Source organism: Anomalospiza imberbis, chromosome 3 (assembly GCF_031753505.1).
Source record: "Anomalospiza imberbis isolate Cuckoo-Finch-1a 21T00152 chromosome 3, ASM3175350v1, whole genome shotgun sequence".
NCBI lineage: Eukaryota > Metazoa > Chordata > Aves > Passeriformes > Viduidae > Anomalospiza > Anomalospiza imberbis.
In genome coordinates, this window is record NC_089683.1 from 84,172,575 (window position 1) to 84,198,366 (window position 25,792).

Below are 25,792 nucleotides of genomic sequence, written 5' to 3' on the forward strand. Positions count from 1 at the left end.
AGGCAGTGTCACCAGCATCAGGGATTCTGTTGGGGTAGGAACACCTTTCCAGTTCTTCCCAGGAAGCCAAAAGTAAAGGGGGACAGAGATTCTTATGAAAAATTTTTATATGTATCTTACTATAAAGAACCTATCAGGGTTTGGTTTTTTTTTTCCTTCTTTTTTTTTCTTTCTTCTCTGTTAAATTATGATCTCTCTTTAAAGCCAACTCCATCCTGGAGCAGTAAATGGTGCATAACTTTTTACATGGCATCCACAGAGATTCTACATGTTATGTGAACAGATTCCACATAGCTTGAGCAGTGCAGCCATTCCCACTGGCCGAAACCTGATTGGCTCTTGTTTGCCTTTTGCTAAGTGCAGGTATCTGATAATTGATCAAATAAGGCTAATTCACAGCACAGTAGCCATGGCTGGATTCTACAGACTGACTTTCTGTAGCTAGACTTACATATTGGGGAAAAAAGGACATTTTGTAGCAAATGGAATTCAGTAACAGTATTGGGGAACAACCTGTAAAACAAACACCCTTTGTCAGAATGATCTCGTGTTCCTCACATTCAGAGTGTCAATGAGATAATCAAAGGGGCTCCACCGGCCCTCCTTCTATGCAGCTGAACGCACCCAGGAAAATCCCTGCCCACAAAGTGAGTATAGCAAGTGGATGTGAAATGCATGACCTGGATCTGGTTAAAGCCTTGGTTCTGTGTTATGGTGTGTCACGCTGAGCTAAGCCCAACCGCACCAGCTTTGCCACTTAGGAAACATAAAAGCAAACATCATAACCGGGCTGTCTCCTGCTGCACACAGGGTTTATGCAGGTAAAAATTATTTGTGCCGATGTTGCCCAGCTTAATCCTGAATGAGTTTAACTTCTCAGTCGATTAGTAAGTTATTAACAAGTGGGTACATTTGTAAGAAAACCTGAGGGAGGGATTGACTTTGTCTCATCTTCAAATACTGGGCAGATGTGAAACATTGGGGGTGAAGTAACCTGTCACTTGGAAAACCCCAGCTTGTATGAGTCATCCTTCATTCTATTTCTTGCAGGTAATTAACTCCTTATAGGCCAAATTATACTGTTACTTTGGTAGCCAGTTAGGAACATTTAACAATTAGACGACTAATTAAAAAAAGAATACATATATATATATATATATACACAGATATATATATGTCTCTCCAACACACACTCAGCATCTGACTATATTAGCATTAACCATGAAGCAAATCAGAAGTGTCCCATCATTATAAATGCAAGCTGTCTGGAAGGCAAGTTGTTTTTTGTTTTTTTTCCTTGTTCTTATTCAAGAATATGAACCAGCAGCAAAAGCTTCTGTAATGGGCTGCATTTTCAGGAAGTGGTCTTGGTGAGAGGGACTGTCCAAGGATATTATTTACATTTGCCGTGAGGAGTTTAAAAAAAACATGGATTTTGGCAGCTGCTGTGATACGCACTTTCTTTTCCTACAAAATCCTATCCTAGCATTTGATGGGCATTCTGATTGATACACAAGACTTTTCTGCATTAATACTGAAGATGCTATTTTGTTCCTCCTTAATATTCTCTTTAATCTCGTTACAAGTGCACAGACGGTTTCAAGGTGGCTCTTGAGAGGACACTACTTAAAGTTCATGTGAATTATGGACACTGTTCACTTTAAACAAAAAGTTGGGGAGGGGGTTGTTCCTTTGCAGTATCTGTTCTGTGAAGTTTGTTAAACGTAAAGAAAGCTTAAGTTCTTGTATCTTAAAAGAATATCTTATTTAACCCTTTTGTGTTCTAGATTTACTTACACATGTAGCCTAGAGCTCAGTTTTACTTTAACCTTGTGAAAATATTAAAAGAATCTTGTAACTTTATTCTTTTTCCTCATGCTAAAAAAATTAAACCAATCAGATTAAAGTCTGAAGTCCTTTCTGCCTATTCCAACAGGTCTTGCTATTTTGCACCATTTCTACTGTAAATTCATGTAAGAAATATGAATGGGGAAAAGACCAAGACTAGGTCAGTAACTTCAAGCTGAATTTACAATTGGTGAAGGGTGGACAGGATTTTTTGCAGGTTTGAAAGGGAAGGATAGTATTTCTGCTGGGTTTGAATTGAGGGATATGATTTGTAAGCAAATCTACTGTAGCCAGTTTGGTCCATTTAACTTTGAGGTTAGATATAGTAATCAAAGGAATAAGTTGTGCATACTCTTCAAATCAAATGCATACTGTACACTGTATCACTGGTACTAAAATGTCTTAAATGTTCTTTCATGCACTTTGACAGCTTCACCTAGAGTAGCTGTATTCCAGATCAGAATGAGCTATATTCATAATGGATAAACAGAGGAGTAACTATTGTTCGTTAAAAATTTAGGTGCTAAAAACACAAGACTAATTAAACCCCCTACAATTTACTGTATTAGAGGGAAAGAGAATGTATAACTAGTATTTTTTAAAAAAATTGAAAATCGTTTGGAATTGAAATTGTGCCTGATTCATGGGTCACATACACTCATATTTTTCCTCAAATTCTTATGGTACTTTAAATTATAAAACTGCATGATTCTTGAACAACATGGCTGTGTTCTAGTAAAGGTAAGTTGTATAAAACAGCTCTGCCTTTTCATCCAGTTTCAAACCTGTGTCTAGGCATGAGCCAGGGCTTCTAGGAAAAATTAGACTTGCCTGGGAATGCTGCTGTGTACCTGTTCTGTTTCAAAGCAGCTCCATGTCTTGACTGAGCGGCAGCACATCTGTAATGTGGGGTACCTGTGAACATGAACTGCTCTTCAGTAGTGCACAGGAAACACCCTGAAAAGAGTCCTGGTGCAATTCCAGCAATCCAGAAGTTATATTAGCTGCTTTTATCAACTCAATGGCAGGTGATAAATACATTCAAAACTTAAATTTTGCATGACTTTTCTTTTGGAAAAATTGCAGTCCCCTGGCTTAGTGAATACAATGTCCTCTTTATATTTGGCTTTGTACTCACGGTGGTGTTCAGTTCATTGTGTAATCAGCAGTTCCTTCTGTGATTATGCTACATCTTAGATATAAATCTCTTAGGAAAAAAGCACTTTTTTTTTAATCTTACAATTATTATTTCAGTACCAAGACTCACCAGGGAGGAAAACTGATATTAACTATGTCATAAAAATACAGATTTTATAATAGACTCCAAGAAGTATACCAGTGTAATATCTGACAGCACCAGTCCTTACAGTCGATGTGTAGACAGTTAAGTGCCCTGATGAATTGTAGTAACATTCTCTTTGTTGTATTGTAGTTACCGATATTGTCCATCACCAGAAGAACAGTCAAGAGAAGGTCTAAGCAAAGTAATCCAATGTAACAATGAGCTTGTAGCCACTTCACACTGGAAATAAATTAATATTCTTCTGGAAACTTTTATGCCTAGAAAACCAATTGAAATATTTGAGACTGCACTTTTTAAAATTAATTCTATTTATTCGTACCAGCTGTTTATCTTGTTACTCAAATACATGATAAGAATTCTGCATAAAGAACAAAAATAATATATCTGGTTCAACACAAAGGCTATGGTGGCAGCAGCTGCTGTGTAAGGATGTAATTTTAGTATAACCAATTCATAATATTATAGTTAGTTAAGGCTGCACCTGTACATACTTTACTACAAAAGGATCACAGTGAGAGAAGAGTGCATAAGATTAAACTGCTCAAAAATATTTGCAGTGCACATTTTACATGGTGAACTGGTGCAATAATGGGCTTTATTTCTCACTATCAGCAGTTGTTTTGCGAGAACAAATGTCACTGCTGCTGGAAAGAGCCACTCTTAATGTTCCTGACATACATCAGTGAGAAGGACTCATTAATTTTTCCTTTTTGTTGAAGCAGTTAGCATGTGCAGCTGGGCATTTGAAAGTAGTTCTGCTTGAATGTTCCTCTTTTTGGCTTTTCAGTATTCACCACTAAAAAAAAAAAGCATCGACTTCATTGTTCTTGCAAGTCCCTGCACCTTAGTTCAAGCAGGTTAAAATACAAGTGTTGGTCTACAGGAGTGATGACCTCCTTGTATTTTACCTGCAGTGGCAACCTCTTTCTTCACTAACTGAAACATAATGCAAACACAATTCACCTCTTGTGAATTTTGGGCTGTGGGGTTTTTGAACTTCAGTTCTATGATTCTGTTCACAAACATCTTCCCATAAACTCTGCATGCTTCATCTTCCACTTTAAAGTTGAGTAAGAACAAAAGAAGGCATGAAAACAGGAGGCAGAGGATGGCAAAGTGACAAATGCTTAGTGATCACATCCACCTTTCTGTTCAAGTCAGACTGGACCATAGAATAGCAAAGAAGCAGGTAATTACTTGCTAAACAGCACCACCTTTTTTCACTTGGTACCATTTTGCTTTATCTTTGTGACTATACCTGTGCAGAGTTTGTCTGAGTCAATTCTGCAACAGGCGTTATATGCAAAGAAATGAAATGGCACCATCATAATAGGACAGCATTTTTGATGGATTATTTAGTAATAACTACATATTTTGCTACTGGACCTTCCTATTTTGCAATATGCTGCTATTTTCATTGGAAGAAAAACAAGCAGAACTTTATAAGACTAAATGTAAATTATTTCAAATTCAATACGTGCATCTGAAGCATTAGTAAGAGATTACTGAAATTATGTATAGTTTTTAAAGATGAGGATGACTGCATCCTCTAACAAAAGGGTTTTGTTCTTCACATAGTAGCAAGTGTTGATGGCAATGGTTTAACCATAAGCAGAATGTTTTTTCTGCTAGGTTTGTGCAAAGCCAATAACATGCAGTAGGATGCTCTGAGTTAATAACTTGTAGCATGGTGCGGTGACTGTGTAAGTAATGAGAATAAAATTATAGAGACCTACTCCTGTCTGTGGCTCTCCCTTCACACGAAAGGACAGGTAACACCCACTGTTTCCTTGTTGCTTAGTCCCCTTTATTCTTTTCTGAGTTGCAGAAGACACTTTCCTTCCCCCTTCCAGTATGCTCAAGGAGGATGGAAAACCAAATTCTAACTAAAGGTTATTTAGAAAAAAAAGTTGACATCTCTGAAGGCAAAGTATTGAAGTCATCCTCTGTATCAGAGATGCAACTCCAGAAGGAGCTCTCCTTAGGGTTCTTGGAAGGAACACTTAAAATTTTTGGGGTGTCTTTATCTTTGTAGATTGTTTAGGATCTCTTTGAATCAAAAAGCTAATCCTAATAAAATCCTAAAAAAATTAAGCACAGCATTGTATCTTCCTTTGAAAGGGGCCTGCATGATCAGCACTGCTGCTTTAAGCCAGCTCAATGAAAGGTTCATTGTTGACTCCTGAAATACTCAGTCTCATCTCTCTGCTTTTCAAAGGAGCACATAAATGCAAGACTCTTAGAGGAAGGGGGGAAGAGTGTAAGCTACAGCTAAGCTAAATTCATTCTTCATTCTAGCAACAATTTGTCTTTTTTCCCCCACCTCCTCCTTCTGCAGTGTTTATACTACATTTGCTTTAGATTCCTGGAAGTTTCAGCTACACCAGTTTCTGGAGAAGTCTTTTAACACACTGCTTTTAGCCGCAGCATGAGGAAGATTATCAGCTCCAGTAGGTTAAAATGAAAATTAATCACTGTTGGCCAGCACAACTGTTGCCCACACTAGAGTGTTAAAAGGATGGCTACCTAAAAATGTTTCAGCTCATTCACCTGTATCAGCTTTGCATCAATCCTTCTCATTTGGGTAGTCTGTCACGTGCAGAGCAGAGGTGTGACCTTTCTCCTTTCTGCAAACAGATTGAGCCCTTCATTACACACACTCACCCTGACATTTCTATAGATAGAAACACTCAACAGATAAGCAGCAGATAGTCAGAAATTCTACAGATATACACCTATTTTCAACTCACTCTGTATACCCCTTGTTTTCTCCTTTTGACTGTTTGGTCTCAGGTCTTGTCAAAATAATAGTTCCACATGTATTTCCTGTGTACACTCAAATCTTCTGGGACATCAAATGGCTGTAGCAGAATGATGCTGCTGGAATAAGCCAGCTTTCACTTCCTGCCACACCCACATGTGTATTACCAGTCCTTGTCTGGTTTGTGTTCTGGGGAAAAGTAGCTTGTCTCCATATCTCAATTTGCCTGTTTAATAGTAGCTGTTGTTAAATTATTGTCAACTACCATAGACTTGGTCCTGGAACCACCTTCATATTCATTTACAATTCCAGTAAAAACACTCCCCTTGAGCAGGTGGGAGGTTTGAGTGACTGCCAGCAGTTCTGATCTTTCTCCATAGTGTGTGTCCCACTGTCCTGGGGCATAGAGCTCTGAGGGATGATGGGAGTGTGCATGTGTGCAGGATCAGCAAGGTGATGCTGATTGTATTCCAGCTGCCACCTTAACAGAAATACTTTGCCCCTAAAGCAGCAACTCCTGATAAATTAGTGGGAGCAAGTAAATATGTGCTATTTGAAACTTACTATCCAATAAATATCTATTTATCAGCCTGTTTCAGCACCCCTGCCAGCCTTCATTTCTCGATTTGCTGTGATTTCCATAAGCTTTTTTTCCATCATCGCTTTTGCAAATTCTCCCTCATCGACTATGATGCCCACTCCTACATCAAATTGTCATGTTCAGAGACAACAGGAGAGCTGATCACATATCTAAAGGTGCTGGGGCTTGTATTGCTGTCTGTAATGAAAACATTAATTTTTACATGTTAAATGACTGCTACTCTTTAGTATATGAAACTCCTAGAGCTGTTTTAATACACTGCAGCAAATAACATTAAGGTTGTGTTCTATTTCCAATTCAACTCCCTTCTTCCTTGCTCTTAACTCTGGACTTTCTCCATCCGAGGAACCTTAGGCTAGCTTGATACTGCAGCCACTGGAGATACGCAGGCAGAGTTTAATAGCACCTCTGCAAGTACCAAATACCCATCCAGACCAAGAATAAAAAATTGTCTCTTTGTTCTGCTTTAGTTCTTTCTTCCTCTTGTTAACCCAATATTGTTATTCTTTGGATAAAATATAAAGCTATCACTCATTTGCCATGTAATGCTAAACATTTATCCATCACAGTGATTGGTTTAAGATTTTCAGCACGTGATTGATACTGTGGGTTTCTTTGGTTTTTTTTACACCAAGCTTCGTGAAGACGGTGCTCAAGTGTTAACTACTGAAACAGGCAGATCTGACTCACATAGAAACTACACGTCAAGCAGACCCAAGTCAAGACTTCTTAACAAGAATCAGAAGCAGTTCCTTGCCTTTCCTGTTCTCCATGTGGAGAATAAAGGAAAATCCAACTCTGCTGCCTCAGCTGCATAGCCTGTGCCAGTCGTCCCCTAGCTCGGCAGCTGGATGGGTGCTCTGTGGTGTGCCTCAGGCCCTGAAAGATCTCGGGAGTCACGGAACCATCATCCATGAGTCCCTGAAGGCAGTCAAGCTGTAAACTGTACCTCCTCTTTCTAAACGTGTGTTTGCTGCAAAACAATAAAATTGTTTATGAAGAGATGTGATGTATTAAACAAAATGCTGACCTGCAATTGAATCGTGCATTCTGGGGTGGCTTTCTCTTGACTGCTGTAAGGTGGGCAAGGAACTTCAACAAGTCTATGGAACTTGTTATCATTCCACAGGAATTGAAACAAATGTTAGGACTTACGCAGTTTGCATACATCCAGCAAGGCAGAAAGATTAATGCTTTTATTTTACACCAGCCCTGATTCAGTCACTTAACACCAACACAGATCAGTTTCCCTCAGACAACATTCAGCATCTTTCTAGAATAAAGACAAGGAGGATCAATCATTTTGAGAGCAGTCCACTGATAAAACATATCAGAGTTAAATATCTACTATAAGGATTACACAGGTTAGTGTAAACCGTACCAAAATAGAATTCTAATACTGCAGTGCATTTCAAATACAACACTACATTTCTGATTTCTCAGAAAGCTCCATGTGAGCCAAGATTGGGACATTAACAGCAGAAAAAACCAAAAGGCAATAGGCTTCCCACACTATATAATTCTTCACGGTAAGACAGTCTGACCCTTGCTGTTCTTACTGTTTATGGATTTCTGGGTGTAATTTTCTGTTTGAGAGAGCTTAACAGTGAACTACAGTTTGTGGATACTGTGTAATTCCATTGCTAGATAACTGCTACTCCAAGTGTGTGCATAGAATGAAAGCATTAAGTCTTAGAATGTCTAGTTTTTATCCTTTATTTTCAGGCACATGACTAAGGGCTTTATCCCCTAAATATAGGAAAAACAGGCAAATTTAAAATAGCAAATTTTCTCAAGGAGCCTGTGTAAACCTTGTGCACAGATTCCATCAGCATGTTAATTGAGAGCTGCCAGGTAAACAGTCTTCAGTTTAAAAAAAGCCTCAGTGATAAAGTGACTCGCTCACTCCAGCCGGGGCACATTCTTCATGCCATGCTTCTGTTCCATATGAATTATCCTTGACTACTGTGGCCCTGCCTGTGCCAGCACAGCCACACAAACAGTACAAGCTTTGTACGCCAACTCTCACAGTCCACAAAGGCAGCTGAATTTCAAAGGTTTGCAACAGATAACGGCTTTACACAATGCTGCTCTAACCATCTTTTGTTTTACTTCTCTGCTGGCACATAGGTCTTTTGGAGAAGTGTAATAAATGCCTTTGTTTTGTGAGGTGCCAAGCCAACTAAGACTTAAACACTGCACATAACCATAACCAAAATAAAAAGGATCTCTCCTTCTTGAGAATATGAAACCTGGTCACGTTCCTCGAGTTGTGATGGGCCTATGACACTCACAGGGGAGTCTCACACAGGCATTATTTCTTCAGAGATGACAAACTATGCAACTTTCACCTGCACGCAGTTCAGCACCTAATTTGGCAGTAATTTTGCAAGGAGAGAGAAGTAATACTGGGTTCTGAAGTATTCACTTATCTCAAATTTATCTGAATCTGATAGCCAGCTTTGATACTGAGTTACAGTCCACACCAACCCACATAAAAGAGTCAAGCTCCATTTCTGTGCTTGCCCATACTGACTATGCCAAACCAGTAAAAGTAATGCCATCTCTGGTGCATCAGTCAAACAACTTTGTCACTCCAAAGTCATAGCATCAAGTAGTTCAGACTGGCCAGGCCAGGCTGAGACCTGTGCACAGCCTCTCCGCAGAGAAAAGGGTACAAACCCTTGCTAGTGTGGAGGGAAGTCACTGTGACATTCCTGCACTGACTTTGGTAGGCAGGACAGAAGGGCAGCCATGTGTAAGACACTGTCAGTACAGCAATTGTGCAGTGCTGGAGCTCCCAAGGCACCTCCTGTGTGAGCTCCATGCTCTGCCCCTACATCACTTGGCTATGACTTGCCTGTACTCTGCAGACCCTCTCCTCCAGCAATAGAAAGGGCTTAAGAGCTCCTCTGCAATAACATCCACTCATGTTCTCTCCCCAGTGAGTTGCAGATCAACACTGAGAAATGCTTGACCAAAAGCCTTCAAAGAGGAAGAAAAAAGAGTAGAACTCCCTGTGCTGCTTTGGACTGCTGACGGCCATTTTGAAACCTTCCCTTTCCCCATTCTCCAAATCTTGTTTCAGGTCCTGAAAACCTGTCAAGCAAAGGTCAGTGAAGGGACACACATGCTCCACACAAGCCTTCTTCTGACATCCACCAACTCCTGTCCAAAGTTGCAGTGGTGGCTTGGTATTTGATGGTACTGGAAAGTCTGGTGGGGGTGGCATGGGATGCAGAACTTGGGTGGAATGTACTCCTGACATACAACAAGGGAAGTTACTATGCTGTTTTTAAAAACTGGCAAGAGCCAGCCTCTGTTTAGTAAGCTGACTGTGCCCATTTTATCATTTTGGACACAGAGCTTCCTGCAGAAGGCAAGTTTCAGTCAGTGACCTGATGTCTGGGTACAAGACTGTTCCTCAGGAATAGGAACAGTAAATTTTCCACAGTTTCATTCTCTGCTCAAGCTGAGCCCTGCATCAGTGACTGCACAATGTCAAGGTGTGACATAAAATATCTGGCTCCATGCTGAACTAATGCTTTGACTCAGTATTTCATTTTCAAAAGAAATGAAAAACAAACAGACATGGAAGATTACTGAAAGGACAGGTCACTAGCCAGGGTGACTGGGCTCTACATTACACTGACTTCTTACAGCCATTCAAATTTCCTAAGGTTAGCTGGAGTACTATTCTCCTCTTTCCCACTCTAAGAGGGTGTTTGATTTTGCTTTCAATGTTGTAAATGTGCCGGGTTCCTCCCAGAGGTATTTGCCCTTTGAGAAAGGGATCAAAGTGTGCAATCAAATTTGTAAAGCACAAAAATACTTGCAAAAAAGTGCTGCATACAGGCTATTAAAAGACAGTCTGTCAGTATTCATTTCAGAATTACCTGTGTGTAGCAGAAAATAAAATAAGTGTGTAACCCTAAATAAAGTCAGTATGTGGTTCCTGAAGAAGAATATGAACATTGTTGACCCAGAACCTGAAGGGTAGAGTTTCAAGGACTTTCCTTTAATTTTTGTTTTAGCAGCCTTGAAAGTAGAAATTCTCCCCATCTCACATGGCTACCTCTCCCACAGCTCAGGTTTTTGGTAGCATTCCAATTTCATATCTGTGTTTATTAATAAGTGGACAAAATGTATTGAACTGCCGCATTTCACAGCTGAGAACAAAAGCTGAGAATTAAGAGACCAAATAACTACAAAAACTTCTGGTATGTGGCTGGAATGGAATTAGATCTTAGATAAACCAGAAATTCCTGATTATTATCCTGACCATTAAGATTCCTCCCAATTCCACTGGTATTTAAAGAAAACCTCTCTGGGAATGCTGCAGCATCACAGAAATTACACAAGACTCCTGTAAATTTCTGGGCTAACAGAACTTTAAAAATCCCAAACAAATATCAATACCATGAAAATGCATTTGCTGCCATCTCTTTAGGTAGCAAAGACTAAGTGACATGATGCCACCTTTCATAAAGAGTTTTAGTTTGGTACTGCTAATAGCAGTTCTGTGGACTGAAATCAAATGCACAACATCATGCACCTGTATTACACCACCAGAGTATATGGAATTCTGCTCAAGTGCTGTGGGAGATAAAGCAAGCAAAATAAGAAACCCTTCTTTATAGCAACAAGGGGGTCTCATGCCAGGAGAGAGGCAGCCACCCTAAGGGTACAGCAAACAGCTGGGTAGCCGTGGTGGCTCTGACCATCCCTCCACTCCACAGAGATGCAAAAGCAGTTCTGAACTTCACTGGGGCATTGCTCAGCATGCAGTGCTTGCCTTGCAAAGGCATTGCTCAAGCTGGCTTGCAAACATGGCCAGCAGAGTTAGGCTGTACTTGTCCACATCAAGTCTGGTTGAATTCTTACCACCAATTTAATCTGTGGGTCTTGGACACATCAAGTGCTGAGATCTCCTGACTGCAGATTTAATATCCATACAGTGCTCAGCACCTGAGTGTCAACACACTACTGCCACAAAGGCAGCAGCAACACTGACCAGACTTCAGCAAAGCCTTGGGTTGTTTCTTATATTTGGCAGAATTGCCATTTATCAGGTAAACCATGCCCAGGTAAACTTTCCCTGCTGAGCCTCACAGCCCTCCTCTGGCCTCAGCAGAGCCAGTACTTTGGAATAAAGACCCTTTCCTGCTGAAAACTGGACAAAATCTCTTCTGCTCTAAGATCACCAGGCCACACTGATTGCGAGCTGCTAATCTCTGTTGTTGTCTTTGTTTTTAAAGCACTCTAGATAACCACAATGCTGCACGAAACATACTCATTTATTTGGCCCAATTACATTAGCCCTGACTATTGCATTGATGCAGCCAAACTGACATTTTTATTAATCCAGGTAGCCTGTTCTATGTACCTTCTTCATTATTTTCCATTTGTCCAATTAAAGGAAAAGGAGAGAAGAAAAATAGGCTGTTACAGAACCCTGAAACAGCTTGAGTATTCATGTGGAACAACTCCCCACCTTTTCTTTCAGATAAGCACATCAAAGTACACCAAGAAGCTCTCAATCTCTAAACCAGGAGATGTTCTAGTTTATTAGGCTCTAAAATAAGCCCTTTCTTCAAATAGATAAAAAAACTGAAATTTGTTTGGTAAGGCAGTCAATAAAAGAGTTTCAGAGCATTCTCCCTTTCACATCACCCTGTTCTTATGGAAAAAGAGAGGGACTCTGTCTCTGTTAGGATTTCCCTATCCACGTTGCTGATATTTTCTGCTGAAGATTTTCTAACTGAGAAGAATGGCTTTTCCCCCTGCCACCCCCAAGTACAAATACTTCCAACAGTATTTCACCCTCATGTAGCAGCTGCAAGACTGCTACATGTCTCATGAGCTCTTCCTCACTGCTACTCCACTGCAACACATCTCATGAGAAACAAAGGGAACAAATTAGGCAGCTGCACCCTTTGCATCTGGTACTACCTGCATCTGCTAAACAACTCAAAAAACAAGAACTGTGTACAAGAACTAGGACAACTCAGCTGATGGGTCTGGCCTGCATTACTGTACACCCTAGATAATTAATTTCCTGCAGCCAAGAATAACTAAAAAGTCATTCTGAATAAACAGGAAAGCTGAATTAAATTTAGTGAGCTCATTTTCCCAGAGTATTAAACATGGTTTTTTGTTGTCAGATTTTGTGGGCAACTTAAAAATATGCCATGAAGAGCTATGAAGACAATATTCTTCCTTTTGCAAAGAAAAATCCAGACAGAAGGCAGCTGCCAATAAGGTAGCATTTGTTTTAGTCACTTAAATAGTATCTTCCATAACCTCCACATCTTGATGTCAACAAATGACAGTAACAGAAAAACTGAGATAACAGCAGGTCTGCATGAACACAGAGGTAACTCCAGGTCTCCAGTGATGGGTGGGTGAGCACTGTTTGACAGATGGCCTGAAAACCTGTGCAGTGGCTCAGCTCATTCTGAATTGCTGCTCTTCACTGTGGAATGGAAAGGGCACATGTTGACGACACTGTGCAGGAATCAGAGGAACATGGTTTGTATAACAGCTCTATTGTTATGTTTGTTTGTTTTTAAATTAGGCATGGGAACCTGTAATCCAAAAGTTTTTTAAATGCTCTCCCTTTTTACAGCTTCCTTTCTTAGCTGCCAACATGTTTTATATCGACATGCTTTGAGAATTTCCATAGCTGTTAGACACAATAGCTTCAGCAGCAACTGTGGGGTTGTTCAGTGTTTATAGACATATTCAACTAGTTAACATGGAGAAGGCTTTGGTTCCTAATTTGTTCCATTTCAGTTTTCTCCAATACCTTTCCACTGAGATCAGAATTCCAGAAGACGAGTGAAACTGTGCAAGTCAATCAATGTCAGATGCTGAACTGAAGAGCTTTTTTGAATAGCAAAAATAAATTTATCTTCTTTCATTAATTACAGCAACACAGCTCCCCCTTATCTTTCTTTCTTCACCATCCAAAGACAGCTGAGATGGCATATGTTGGCTAGGCTCTCTTCTCTCATTTGGAATCATTTAATGGCTTTGTAAAACAGACACCCAGCAGGCAAAAAAAATTAGCCAGAAGGTTTTCCATTCAAACACAAGTTTGGTTACTATGGTTAATCTTGTCTCTCTCTCAAGCAGTTCTGTCATTTAAGATGCAGGTGAAAAATCTGTGTAATTAGTACCTATTTCTCAGTGGTAGCTGAGCTGACCTACCTTGTACATGCCATTTTTCCTCCTTGATGCAAGAGCATAGCAGCATCTCCACTTCAGCAGCATAAAGGGAAGATGAAGTCAATTAGTGGCAAAAGGAAAAAAGAGCAGTTCCTCTTACATGTAAGAAAGGGAGAGCAAGTACTGCACAGTGCCTCATTACATTCTTTTTCATCTTAGATTTTAAAAGGCAGCAAAAATGCTAATATATCATCAGATGTATTTGCTAGGAGTTTCTGCAGTCAAGCCAAAGTCTAAATGCAACAAAGAAGAATTAGAAATCCCACGCAAAGCCTTGGTGCCAAACCAAGGCTGATTCCTGATCAGAACAGTGAAATACTTCACATGGCATTTAGAATGCCACAAGCATCAGAGATCTGCCCTTTGGAGATGACATAAGGCATCAGAACATCTCATTATTCTTTACACTAGAAAAATCCAAACATTCACTCTACTACTGAAATTGTACTGCTAGATGCAGCCTCAATTGCAAAGAGCCCCAATCACAAACAATTTGTTTTTTCAAAAAAGAAAACCTCTAATACGAAGAGTACTCTTCTCCTGCTGAGTTGCCCAACAAAGCCCAATCCTTTTCACACAGGAAAATCATCAAGTGTGTGGATTAAAGAGAGGTTCATCACTGATTCATCACCCTCTGAGCACGCTGGCAAACTGCACATTTTTTTGGCATGAAAAAACCCAATCATTTTCAAATGAGATTGCCGTCTCCATCCTGAATGGAGCTGCAAGTGATTGAGTTACCGTGGTGTACAGTGCTTGTCCACTGAGCAGCAGCAGCCAAGGCCATGGTGTGCCCTTAACCCATTGCAAATGCAAAGTAAAACCACTTCCACGTGGCCTAGCTTAAAATCTTGTACTAAGGTACCACCTATCACCAGCACTTCAATAATTCTTCACATGCATTTTCCTCCTCTTGCAAACACAGGCCTTCACACACAGCACCTCAAACATTTGTTATCATAGGAACGTAGATTTAGGGAGGCAGCACTGAAGTTGTTTACATGGAAATTTGAACAGGCCATGCAGAATAAGATTCTCCCTGCCTTGGGAAGTTTTTAAGTGCAGCATAAACCAGATGCAATTTTCATGTAGTGCATTAATGTTGGCACTTCCAGAAGGACAACATCCCCTGTTATCACAGCAAAGTGCTGTCTGCCCTGGAAGAGAGAGAAATGACAGCTCCTCCATCAAAAAACTACACTCCTTGCAGCACAAGCTTTTCCCTCGGCATTCTCCCACCTAAGAACTAACCAGATTTGAACTGCATTATCTCACAAAATTTAGCAGAATCACAGCCTGTGGCAGATGGCCAGCATGCCAATCAAAATGCTACACTGATCAATGCAGTCAGTGTCTTTTTTCCAGCTTGACTGATTGCCTTTGAGCTGGTTCCTCAACTCCAGTGACATCTTCAAAGAGACCAGCTGCAAGATATCGCACTGCTCATGTCAACAGTCTGGCACTAAAATGGCTGTGAAATCCCACTGCATCAGAATGGAACACAGATATTGTAGCCCAACAAGGAGATGTGTACTAGAATGGGAAAACAAGACACACAAAAGGAATACCACATTTAATGATATTAAAGGGTCACCCAAAGTATCATCCCTCTTTTCCTCCACCTGTGCAAGTCCCAGACGGATCAAATAACTTTCTGGAAGGTCACTAGTCAGGAAGAGAAGGATTCAACAGCCAGTATTTCAAAGCCAGCCTGACCTGAAACATTCAAGGCACAGCCTCATGTTTATATCATGGTCCATTATCCTTGGGTTAGAAGACATCTCCCTAGACTACAAAGTCTTTGAAATTCTAGATTAAAGTCAGGGATAACATGGCAGAATGCAAGGAGCACAGGCTTCACAAGAGTTTCTCAAGCACACACATTTTACACAATAGAGGCAGAGATTCACTGCCCAGGATTCAGGAACTCCAACCCTCTGACACAGCAGCCACCCCAGCCCACTGACCATGCAGAGGAACAGGGCAAAAACCTGTAAAAAGATTTCAGCAGGTTCATGTTGTGCCCACCTCACTGGCTGCAGACACTGAGGCAGATCTCAGCAGCAAGGTTTGCTGGCAGGAATAGTGTGGAATGGCAAAGGGGCCCAGGTTAACAAACCTGGGCTAATGACCCGACCCAGCACTGTGGAAGCATGAGCTGCAGTTGTGGCATGAAGGAAGCCTGTGGGAGTCCTGGGTGACATGGAGATGGGAGAAGCAGTGTGTACCTAAGAAGCACCTGGGATCTCACAGTCTGGTTGGCAGAAGCAGTGTGAGGGCTCTGAGGGTTCTCTTGGTTTGTTGTTGCCCCAGGTGCTTATATTCTACTGACAGGTGTCCTTTCAATGTTACAGCTTTCTTCATGTCTGTACTCTTACATCAGGGATGACCTGGATCTGTCTGAACTGCTGAAAGGAGACAGACAGTAGAGACAATTACTCAAAAAAAGCAGACTGCTGTCTAGATTTGAACTGTGGAGTGAATTCTACTTCAGCTTTCCCATGAACAGACAGGTGATCAGAAAACAAATGAGAAAAACAGAGGTGAGGTCACAGGGTGAAGCTAAAAAGGAGCGGTCCAGTCAAACAGCAGCTGCACCCAGCAATCACACTCTCCTCTCCCGGGTGTTTTCTGTACTCAACAGCTGGGAGCAGTCAGAGTTGTGATCTCTGCTCTTGGTAAGAACTGGGCATGAGCATCGCAGAAGTGGGAGAACACATCTCAGGGTAAAATTAGTTACTCTTCTGTAGACGCTTGTCAGACTGCATCTTGAGAGATCCAAGATGGAAAGTATATAACCCCTGTTAGATCTGAAATTTTGCTGCAGTAGAGGAGCTATAAATTGAGAGGCATTCAGTGTATTTTTTATCAGCTTAGCAATAAAGAAATCATGTCATAGATGGCTTAGTAGCACTTTACCCCCCCTTAACTGCCCATGTAAGGGGTGCTCTGAGCTAAGCACTGTCCCTTCAGCCCAGCTGTTAACTGGCACTGGGCTAGGAGGAAATCCCAGAAGGAAGTTCTTCCTTCCCCCAAAACACTAGTGAAAGCCCTGCTTGACAGACTACACAAAGAATGCAAGGGTAATCCTGAGTGGCACAGAAGCATTGCAGAGCCTCAACATGCCAGACACTGCTTCCTAAAACTGGTTCTGTAGTTGTAAAACCAACAGAAGAGCTTGCTCCACACCTCCTCTGGTTTAATTGGCTTGGCCGCAGGTGACCAGGCTGTACAATACAATATTCTACATATGCTGGTAGAGTCTTTGTGCTTTCCTTTTGCTGCTGCAAACTCCTCATTCAGCATATCTGGAAACAGAAATACAAAACTGATATTATCACAAGGTGTTGGGACAGTGAGGTCTATCCACATTCCATTTGTCACCTCTGTTAGAGCAAGGAGCTGGCCACTATTTTCCTCTTTCCCTCAGCCTACTGATTTCATTACATTACTGCCTCACATAACACAACAGCCTTTACTCCTTCACAGTTCTCACAGTTCAGTTACCTCCACGCTGCAGATTTTTGTCCTAATGTTGAGGCAAACTTAATTGCTTATCAAGTCAAGTGTGCCTCAGGCTCTTTCTGTGTTGCTCTTTAAACACAAAAGTAGTCACACGGTAAAATCTATAGTGTCACTGAGAAAATTCTTCAGGTCTCATCTTCAGTGCATTGCCCACAAGATATATGACAATGGTTGGATGGATCATGCTGTTCCAACACTGATCACTCCCCAAGTTGCAATTTTTATTCCCCCCTTCTACTGTTATCCTGCATTACCCTGGCCCCTATCCCTCTATTTTTTGACAATTGTTCAAAGGTTTTAGGGACAGGGCTTAACTTTTCATTACATACAGAGTACTGTCTTGAGTCTGATTGGGGCCCTTAGATGCAATGATACAAAATAATAATAATAGCTGCAGAGCAGTGGTAATATTCTGCAGTTGTAATTGGCATGCTGGAAAGATTACTTGATGTTTATAAAGCTTTTTCAGACTCTTTGATGAAAGTCAAGCTAGTGATGCACAGGATTTATTATTCTATTCAGCACTTCAGTATCCAAGGCTAGCATCTATTCTAGTTGAAAAAGATCTTTACTGCATTGTAAAATGGAAACAAAATGAAATATATACAGTGCATGGTGCTTTATATATAAGGCACAGGCAGCACAGGAACAGAATTTCATTATTGAAATGGATGTAGCTGAAACTGTTACACACAGTAGGTAAAAGACCAGATTCAATGACCTCTTATTCCATTTAATCAAAATTGTTAGTATATGGTTTTCCAAAGGCCAAAGAAAATTTCTAGGGTTTTTTTTCTTTTCTTTATTACATGTTTCATCACTTTGTAATAAAACTTCGTAGTTGCTTATGATGTGAATCTCAAGCAGACTTGACCAGCAAAGAAATGAAAATAAAGCACATGTAGGTTTAGCAAACAAAGCCATGGTTCTCCTGTAATACCCTGTGCATTTAACCAGCAGTTCACAATCATTGGAGGTGGCTGCACTCCCTCTCCCTCATCACAAGTTTCTGCTCATTTCACAGCATCCCCCACTGCTCTATTTAGATGTGAGTCCCCCTCCTTCTGTTCTGCGCTTGCTGAGCACAGAGGGAAGGCGATGCTGTTTTAATGGTGCTGGTTATGCTATACATGGTCTTGCTGTTTCTAGGAATAGACATGCTCAGACATCAATTAACATCGAATTGCGGGAATTAATCTTGTTCCTCTGCCTCAGACATCACAGAGATCAAACCAAGCCCATTTGCAGCTCTATTTTTAATTTACTGAAATTACAGTTTTCTCCATCCAGTGAAAAAATAATTAAGTGACATGCTGTCCAGAGAATACACAGTTCAGGGATCTGGGTGTTCAGGAATAAATTAACCAAGCAGGAAAAGATCATAACTATTTGTGCCAAATAGTGCAAAATTTGTGCTTTGTTACTGCAAGTCTTTCCTCTGTTCACACCTTCTCACCAGTACTTCTCTTCACACCTTCCTGCTTGAGTGATCCTCAGAGAGACAGTGAGAATTACAACAGTGAAGGGAAGGAGCTGGATTTACCACCCTAGCAGATAATCCCTAGTTCTCAGGGTCAGCCTGTGCATAAGGGCAAAACAAGAGTGGAAAGATAAAACAAGGAAGTGGAGGGAAATATTTTAAAAACAACAACCACCAATGCCAACCAACCAAAAATCAAGCCAAATGTCTTTGCAGCTTTGCCTTAAAGCAGTCACCCATCTTCCTTATTATTTCTTGAAGACAGACATTGCAGGCCACAGACAAGGTTTTGTACTGTATTTTGCAATTCATTGTACCAAATGCAGCAAAACAGCTTTCAGCAGACAGCTCCCAGTCTTAAGATCCTGCCCTAGTTTCCTGTACACATCAGCAAGGATAGCTTGAGTGTGGCTAGTGAAGTTAGGGTGGGAACAAATTGCATTATTTAGCAAGAGAAGAACAGAATCCTACAAAGTAAGAGTGAACCTGCAACTATCAGAAAGCTGAGCTGTAAAAGGCTGTGTGACCTAACTCAGACATGAGACTGCACTCTGGGCCTGGGTCACAACACCTTCTATACCAAACCTAAAGCAGCTGAAGCAGGCATTATGTCCACGTACAATGCAGACTGCCAATCTATATTTATGGAAAGTTCTTTCATGGTTCCTTTGGTTTTCAGAAAGAGCTGAACCACTCTTCCTCATTCCTAGGTTAAATTGGCAATGTACTAGGTTAAATTCCAAGGTCAATTGGCATCACATGTAGCATCACGCATTTTTATTGCCTGTGTCAGTCCAATTATTCTTTTAGCTCGTCAGCACGAGAGACCTGAGATGATCTCACCTAAGGTCATCACCCCTTTGCTTCCTTTTTCTGTCATTTGCCAAATTCAGCATGCCCAGTAATAAATAACATTGAACCCTTCCTCTTACTAGAGGAGAACATACCCACTTCATACCACCTCAAAATCCATCCAAAAATGCAGTTTAAGAAAAAGCTGTATCTGTGAAGCTTTCTGGCACCTTTACTGTAGACTGTCTCTCCTGGTGTGAGGAGCCCATTTGTGTGAGGAAGCAATGAAGATCAGTCAGCCCCACACCCAGAGACATTTCAGAATTTCCCCCCGCTCCCCCCCAAAAAAGGGTGTTGAGGAGCACCACCATTCCATTTGCTCTCACAGATTTTCCAAAATCCCACATTCTTACTTTCAAAAAGAAGAATGGTTCCCAGAGCTTTGGCAACCAGACCCATCATTCCCACACTGCATTGTAGTCATAAACAAGACAAGTGTTGGTGGAACACCAGCTGGTGTTGTGGAGCACCAACTCTCCTGAATGGAGAAACTTCTGGTTCCTTTAGAAGGGGGATATAGTCAAAAACAAGACTCAGTTTGGTGATACCTTCCTAGGAAAAGGTCAAATTTGCACATGCTTATGTGTGAGTGAAGGGCAGAGGCACGCTGTGAGTAGCAATCTGTGCTAAGAAGTAAGACAAAAAAACCAGAATGTATTTATTCAATGCACATCATTAGGTACTTAATTTACATTCCTACCAAGCAGCAATAAACATCCTTCTGCTGCTTCCCATTTCCCTGCCTCCCAGTATTCCCATTAGGCGCTCACCTGGAGGCAAGGAAGGAATGGGAAAGGAGGGAAATAGAGAACCTAATTCCATCTATCTAGTTCTCAAAATACTGACACGTTATTCTGCCAATACGTGTCACCTTGACTCATGACCTTTGTGCCCCCAGCAGTCCTTACTGCTGACAGCAGAGCTTCCAGCTAACACCACATCTCAACAACAATTTGACTCACTTCTTCCTCTACCTCATTTCTGGAGTTTGCTCCTCTTCCTCCCAATTGCATCCCTCCAAGCCACCAATAATCCACATCATTGCAACCCAGTAACTTTATGCAGCAAGAAAAAGTAATGCGATCAGTGAGAGAGATGAAAGAATCCATTCTCTATTGTCTCATCCTATCCTACAGTAAACATACTTAGGAGATGGACATTGCAATGAAGCAAGAACATAAAGAAAAGCAAACCCTTCCCAGCATAAAGGTCTTCTGTCCAGGTGAAACCCCCACAAAACACATAAAGTAAGGACTATTCTATTTGGATGGTATTTACCTGACTTGCAACCCACACAGAATTGTTTTGGTGTGAAAAAGCACTGGCTATCAAGTGCTACATAAATTCTAGGGTACGGAAGACAAAGAAAGTAACCTTAATGTAAACCCCAAACACAAAACCAGCATTTTTAAAAGTGAGCCAGCCGTGCCCAAACAAAATTTTCACATTCAGACATTTTCTTTCTTTTGCTCTTCAAAGGCATAGTCAGAGACACCAGATCCCAAAGCCATTAGTCTACTCCTTCAGAATAATGGATACACACCAGAACTCAACAATAACAAACCGCGGCTGCTCTTTACTTCGTCTGCCCCGATCAGCTCCCGAATGCCCGGCTTGGGCGTCTCAGCTTTTCGTCGGGGCCGGGGCTCGCCGCAGTTTCCGGGCGCTTTTGCTGTCGCGCTCCGGGGTGGGCTGTTGGCCGCGCTTTGCCGTCGGCGCGAGGGAAGAAACAAAGAGGCAGGGAATTCGTCCAAATCCACCCGCGTGGCGGCTGGATGCTTTATTGGCTGCGAGAGCTGCGATGGAAAGGCTGCAGCCGCTCCCAGCTTCGCACGGACGCAAATGGCCTCGAGCATGCCGAGGAGTGGGATCAAATAGGGAAGGGACAGGGCGGACGGGGAGCCCTCCCGCCCAATGGGTACAGACATCGTGGTGATGACGTGTACTACAGCGACCAATGGGAACACGGCAGGGGCAGACACGAGACTTTGGGGTGAGTGGGACCGCGAGAACGGGGAGACGGGCACGGAAACCACAGGAGTAGGGGAAAACCTGGGAGATGCACGAGGGTACAAAGAACTGGAAAACTAACAAAGAAAAAACCTATTATGTGAACCCAAACCTGGGATGCAACAATTCCCCGCTTTAAATAATATAAAAAAGACAGTTGTTTCTCTTTGGATTCTTGCGCAGTGGCTTCTTCTCTTAGCTTCTTCTGCTGCTGTGACTGCTTTGTAGATGGAAAGGGCTTGGGGATGGTACTGCAGCTGCTTTTTCCCTGGGTGTTTGGAGATAGGGGAACTGGGACAACAACTTTATTATACATGATCTGGAGACATACATGGTCTGAAGTAGATGTGGGAAAAGTGCTTTTTAGGGAGATGTTAAGTCTCTCCCTTTTCTGCGGCGCCTGCGATTAGATGCAACCCCTTGGTTGGTGGGATCATCGGTTGCATCCACTGGCACTGTACTGCTCCGGCTCACTGACTGTCCTGGTGTGTAAGGTTTGACATGCCTCCTGGGGATCCACTTGACTCCTGAGGACGTGGATACGCAGGCATATCCCCGTCCCCAAGTCAAAAGTGGGAACGGACCCTGGATTTCTTTAGAGTCTGGATCCCTCACTAATACTAGAGGCCTCTCCTCTGGCTGGAGCTCCTGATGTTGTTTGAAATGTCTCAGGGCTGGTGGTTCTTGCCTGTCAAAAGAGCAGTTTAGGAAATTGATAGTAAACAAGGCCTTGCAGAGTCTCTCGTGCGGTGACAGCACTCGCACATCTCCCCACTGCTTCCGGAGGACTTGTTTCAGCGTCTGGTGAGTCCTCTCTATTATGGCCTGGCCGGTGGGGGAGTGAGGAATCCCAGTATTATGCTGGACCCCCCATTCCTGCAGGAAGTTACTGAGCACCCTGGAAGAATATGCTGGACCATTATCAGTTTTTATTGTGGCTGGGACCCCTAAAGTAGCAAAGGCGTGTATGAGGTGTTTTTTCACGTCTGTGGCTCTTTCTCCTATGTGGGCTGAGGCGAAAACTGCTCCCGAGAAGGTGTCTACGGTTACATGGACATTCTTGAGTTTCCCAAATTCGGGGACTTTGGTGACATCCATCTGCCATACCTCACAACTGCGGAGACCTCTGGGGTTCACACCTGCTCCCAGTGTTGGTAGAGCTGCCTCCTGACAGTTGGGGCATGAGGCCACAATTTCCCTGGCTTGGTCACGCCGCAGATGGAACTGGCGTACCAGACCTGGGGCATTTTGATGGAACTGCTGATGGCTGAGCCTGGCCTGCTCGACTATGTTTGGCTGGCCTCCCAGCTGTACTGGGGCTGCCAAGGCGTCTGCTCTGCGGTTCCCTTTGGCAATAAAGCCTGGGAGATCCGTGTGTGACCTCACATGTACCACATAAAAGGGATGCTCACGGTTAGAAACCAGGTGTACTAATTCTGTGAGCAACCTGAAGATTACTTGATTTGGGACCTCTTTTACAATTGCATGTTCAGCTCTAGACACTGCTCCTGCCACATATGCCGAATCTGTGACTAGATTAAAAGGTTGATCGAATTTTTTAAAAGCCCTCACGACAGCATCCAACTCAGCTACCTGTGGGGAACCTTCCACTACTTTAATGTCTGATTCCCACAACTGAGTTGCTGGGTCTTTCCAAGTCACTACTGACTTGTGGGACTTCCCTGACCCATCTGTGAACACTGTCAGTGCTTTGAGTGGCTTTTTACTTTGCAATTCTCTCGGCAACAATTTGAATTCTGTATTGAACAGATGATGGCCAGGATGCCCAATTTGAATTTGGCCTGAGAAGCTGTCTAGAGCAAACTGCAAATTTTCATTTTGTCTGAGAAGGTGTTCAAAGGTCTCCTTGGTCATTTTCCCTGTGGATGTTTTGATGGGGAGGTGGATACATGTGAAGTCACAACCCCCTAGTACTTGCAGACGAGTCCTGGCCCGTATTATGAGCTGTGCCATCAGCTCTTGTAGCTTGGTGATACTTTTGGACTGTCTGTGGCCAAGGAACACCCACTCTATTATCAAGAGGGGGTCCTGTTGGCCCTTGTCCCACTGGAATATTATACCATATAAATGAGGTAACTCACCTAAGATGATGAAGCGGAAAGGCAGCCCTGGTTGACAGCGATGGGCTTGCCTACTCGCGATGGTGGTTTGGACCTCCTCGAGTGCGGCTCTGGCCTCCCGGGTCAGGACTCTTGGGGAACTTAAACCCTCATCCCCCTCCCTTTCTGCTAACAAGTCAAAAAGAAGGGATAGTTCTCTCATGGTGAGTCTCAGCCATGGCCTGATCCAATTTAGTGATCCACACAAGCGCTGGATGTCATTCAGCGTCTTGGGGTTGTTACTTATCTGAATTTGTTGAGGCCTAATAGTTCGGTTATTAATTTCTAGGCCCAGGTACTTCCAGGGTGGCAGCAACTGTACCTTCTCTTTTTGTAGTTCGAATCCGGCCACCAACAAGGCCCTAACAGTGTCCTCCAGAGCTGCTTGCAGGACCTCGCTGTCAGGGGCACAAATCAGCACGTCATCCATGTAATGATAGAAAATACAGGATGTCCACTTGGCACGCATTGGGGACAGAACCCTGGCGACATACCACTGGCATATAGTGGGGGAACATTTTAGCCCCTGAGGTAGTACTGTCCAGTGGTAGCACTTCATAGGGGCTGCTCTGTTGATGGAGGGTACAGAGAAGGCAAAACGGGGAGCATCATCTGGATGGAGCGGGATTTGAAAGAAGCAATCTTTAATGTCAATTACGGCTAAATTATAATTTTGGGGTAGCATAGATGGAGATGGCATACCAGGTTGGAGAGAGCCCAGATTTTCTATGGCTTCATTAATTTTCCTTAGGTCATGGAGGAGTCGCCACCTGTCCTTCCCTGGTTTTTTAATTACAAACACTGGAGAGCTCCAGGGGCTGTTAGTTTCGACTATATGTCCCTTTGCCAATTCCTCCTCCACTAGTTTTGTGAGCGCCTGTAGTTTTTGTTTACTCAGCGGCCACTGCTCCACCCAGACAGGCTTATCAGTGAGCCATGTTAATTTCTGTGTGGGGCGCTCCTCAGTGGCCGCACCTAAAAATGTTGGGGGGCCGGAAATTCCAATTTGGCTCCCCACTGGGACATGGCGTCTCTCCCCCATAGTGTAAATTTACAATCGATCACAAACGGACGTACTGAGGCTAGCAGTCCGTTCGGACCCTTAATTTGGATAATATTTTTTGATTGCTTTGCTGGCTGGGGCCCGCCTAGTCCTAAGACTGGCGTGGCCACGCTTTGCAGCTCCCAGTGTGACGGCCACTTATGTGGTGGGATGACCGTCACATCTGCCCCTGTGTCCAACATCCCCTGAAGGTATGCAGAATGCCCCTCGCACTTGAGTTTACACCATACGAGGGGTTTTTCCTCTCCCAACTTCCCAGCATAAAAGACTGAGAGTTCTAGGTCATTACACAGAGCACAAGGAATAGGAATTGCCTGTGCAATAACCTGGCCCTTAGGCAGGAAGAGGGGGGGATGGACACAGCGTGCCACGAGATAGAAGAGCCTCGGATTAAGAGTGGAAATTACCGGAGGAACTTTTATCTCCAGTGGGGTGCTTTTTGTGTCTCCGACCACGAGGTACCTGCAGTTCAGAAGGTCCTCCTTCCTCCTGGTTTCACAGCGGCAGATGTGTGATAGAAGCTCTGCATCTGCTATGAAGAAATGCCAGTCCTGGGAACGAAAGTGGACAGAATTGGTGAGTCGGAGCCGATAAGGCTCCCCGATGTCAGTAGTTGAGAGGCAGCCGCTTACAGATGGGACTAGATGGTGTATCGCGGCTCCTCTCGCGGCACCACAACTTGCCTCATTTTTATCAGCACGCGAGGCAAGTGCGCGTTCCTTTCCTAGTTTTTTGGGATTGTGGGGCTCCCATCCCTCCTCCCTCCTCCCGCAGCCCTGGGTGGTATAGTCCTTAGAAGTGGGCAGCGATCCTGAAAATGTCCGTCCTGATGGCAGTGGAAGCACCGGCGTGTGGATGGAAGTTGCTTCGGAGCTGAGTTCCTTGGAGGAGCAACAGCAGATGCGACCAGATTGTCTTTAGGTCTCTTTGGGGCCTCCTCCTCTATCAGGTGTGATTTCAGGGTGCACTCCTCGATGATCTGGTCGAGGGTCGGCGCTG

At 42.8% G+C, this 25,792-nt stretch overlaps 1 long non-coding RNA gene across 1 annotated transcript in view; it reads right to left on the reverse strand.

Annotated features, from left to right (window-relative positions):
- Positions 1 to 254: 254 nt before the first annotated feature.
- Positions 255 to 25,792, reverse strand: part of LOC137471296 (uncharacterized) — a 53,288-nt gene continuing 27,750 nt past the window's right edge. Inside the window, exon 2 of the long non-coding RNA XR_010997514.1 lies at positions 255 to 3,947. This is a non-coding gene — a long non-coding RNA (uncharacterized lncRNA). The remainder of the gene's footprint in view (positions 3,948 to 25,792) is intronic.